This window comes from Phoxinus phoxinus (genome assembly GCF_949152265.1).
Source record: "Phoxinus phoxinus genome assembly, chromosome: 19".
Taxonomy (NCBI): Eukaryota; Metazoa; Chordata; class Actinopteri; order Cypriniformes; family Leuciscidae; genus Phoxinus; species Phoxinus phoxinus.
The window spans coordinates 32,981,920-32,985,381 of NC_136894.1; positions in this window are offsets into that span (position 1 = coordinate 32,981,920).

A 3,462-nucleotide genomic window follows, 5' to 3' on the forward strand; every position below is an offset into this window, starting at 1 on the left:
AGAGTGTTTCAAAGCAGCTTTACAGAGATAACAGGAAAATGCAACAAAGTTTGTTTCTAGAAGAAAATAGCGTCACAGTCCAGCTTAAGTAAGTTCATTTCTACAGCGTACAGATCTTTTCAAAGCACGTTCACGGTAATAAACAGGAAAATAACAGAATCAATGAATATATGAGACAAACTCAGATTCAGGGTGAAGCAGGTCTACAGAAGAGGAAATTATTCAGGTCAACTTCTGTTCTGAAAGTGTCAGTTAAATCAATAATATTACTGAATATTAAAGTCTGCATGAAACGGAAGTTACAAAACTCTGTTGTGAGATATGCGAGTGAATCGGCTTCTGCATTGTGGAATTGATAGGACCGTAGGAAGTTGGTCAGAGGCGTCACATCGATCAGAATCTCTTGCTGAATTCAGAACTGCATACCAGTCTTCTTCTCACACTGTCTTCATCATGTCTTTCTACGGCAGAAATAGAGTTGTGTGCGGTTAGGAGTTCAGCATCAGTCACACAATGTCGATGTAAGAATGACGTCCTACTTGAAGGAGTTCACCGATATCAATATTAGGGTCAGTAAAGGCCCTTTCACACCGGATGCGTAACGAAAAAGCGAAACGAAAAAGCGAATAGTTCGCGTGCGAATAGTTTGTGTCCAAACCATTCACATCAGCCGCGACGCGAATTTGCGATGTTCAGAGCTTCAACATTCCAAAACATTCGCGCCGACAGCTGAGAAAACATGGATACTTCATCATCATCATCCAGTGAAGACGAGCTTTTCATGTTCTTTAAAAGACAGAACAGGTTTTGGGTGCACCCGATCTTAAAGAACAGAGAGTCTGAAGGGGAGTAGCTATGCTAATCTTACACAGGAGCTAAACCTTTATCATGGCCGGTCCCGCACTTACTTTCGGGTGTCTGTGGGACAGTTTGAGGAGCTCCTTCAGACAGTGGCACCGCATCTGACGGGACAAACCACACACTGCAGGAACCAATCGGTCCGGAGCGGCGTCTGGCGGTCTGCTGAGGTGAGCGGTCCTCTTAACATCATCAGGGCCTGTTTCAATAAGGAGGTTCAACCAACTCGGAGTTAAAACTTGAACTCTGAGTTGACTTACCCTGAGATGGGAAACTCTGAGTTTTCGGTTACAGATCAGCTGAAATTAGTTAGTTCAATCAACTCTAAGTTGACTGACTCAGAGTTGAGCGCGTGCACCACAACTATAAAAAGCCATTATCAATGGAGCGCAGATATCATGAGTCACCATGGCAACAGCGCCAGACACAAAGAGGAATTACTGTTATACAGTGTTGGGTGTAATTAATTACCAAGTAATCTAAATATTGTAATTTATTTAAAGGGATTACTCTTAATTCTACTGTCATTTCAAATAAAATCTGATGTAATTACATTAAATAGGCTACTGCATAGACTATAGAACAATTCTGTATAAAACAACAGTGGATTTAACATACATTTTTAAAAGGTATATTTTTAACATTCTCCCTCTACACACTTTGGTCAATTCAAGAATAATTCATGCAATTGAATTGTGTTCATTTGAAAGCATTACAAGTGCAGTTTCTTGTCTCTCCTTGTGTTTTTCAAGTGGTTGAGGTTGATATGGGATTTAGTAATTAATAATAAGTAGATCAATACGTTCTAAAGATAGTAATTATTACATTAATCTAATTACACTGTTGAAGATGTCATTTGTAGTTAGTAATTAATAACTATTTTAGAGTAACTGTTATAATATCAGGTGAAACTGTTATTCAAGCTAATTTTAATTTTCACGCAATCCTGCAGGCATTAAAAGAATGTGGCAGCAGCTGAAAATAAAAAATATAAAAACATAATTCAATCAGGTAAGGCTTGAGCATGTCATGGGTGTAGGACCTGACTTTACAAACATTTGACATATTACATAACTAAATAGCATCCAGTGTCTAGCAGTGCAGCAGCATTTCTGGCTGAGGGAATTCCTTCACCAGAGCCGGTCACTCCCGGAGATCCAAGGGCCTTCATAAAATGTAAGAGGTCTATGTGTTATTTTTTATATAGGGCATTTTAAATATTTCCATTTATTTGACTTTGGGTTGGGTTTTTCGTTGGTCCCAAAAGATTCTGATGGTAATATCTGTCTTTTGGAGCCTCCTGTCCCAACAGAACCCCAGGCAGTTGTAAGTGCCTACTCAATACACCAGAAATTATGCAAATAGTGTTTTAAAGTGTTCTCGACCAAATGCTCATCTTCACCGGACGGGGATGAAACAGTTTCTGCTGCCATAGAGACATACAGAGGTAATGTTAATATTATGTGTCTACAGATCAGACAATCTACACATTCACATTTGTATGTGGAGTATAGAATCTAAGTTTATATCTAAGTATAAACAGACATTCTTATATTTCCCCCAGTGTGTGGAAGAACAGCAGGAGGACGGTCCATCAGCTTCTGGTGCACATGAACACACTTCAGTGATTTTCAGTAAATGCCACTGTTTAATTCTGTAGAATTTGTTTAGAACTACATGTGTGACTAATCTACTGTATTTTCAGTTGCCAGTTAAAGAGTTATATAGACTTCATCTTATTATAAAAAAAAAAAAACAGCGGTAAAAACAGCAATAAATAAATGTACAGAAAGAATGAATTAAGTGTTTAAACACCACTTCCTCTTTAAAAAAGGGGAGGAGGCCGCAAGAAACTCTGGGTTTACCGAAGAAAACCTGCTCCCGACCAGGTTAGGTTCACAGAGTAAGTTACCATGGTAACTGACTCTGAGTATAAGTTACCTCTCTTTCAGAAACGGGCTTGACTTACTCTGCTTTCTCGGGTTTGATATACCTCCCATTCTGAAACGGAAAACCCAGAGTTTCCCTCATTTCAGGGTTAACATACTCAGAGTTTTCACTTAACCTCCTTTCTGAAACAGGCCCCAGGGCAACGTTTACATGCAATCAAATAAACAATCCACTGTATGTGATTGGCTGAAGCCTTTTCTGTCGCTGCAAAAGTAAAAAAAAATCGACATCGAAGCAAAGCGAAAAAAATAAAAGTTGTTTTGTCGCCGCAGCACATTCGCGTTCGGTGTGTAAGCACTCGTTACACAAACAGCTGATCAAAGAATAAAACCATCGCGCGGATTATTCGTGCGTCAAAATCGCGTCCGGTGTGAAAGGGCCTTAACTCATGAACACACTCGCGAAACTACGACACCTAGTGGTGAAAGAACTGCAGATCTGATTGATTCATTATCATGTTAGTTTGATCATTCCGATAAATGAAGTGTTTATGTCGTGTGTACTAATTTCTATTAGTAAATGTAAACCATTTCAAATGTATATTTATTTAAATAATTAGACAATTTATAAATCACTGGAAAGCCATAATTCTGTGATTGATGACGTTGCAGCGCGGCTTCAAGTGCATAATGAACTGTGTGTGTGTGTGTGTTT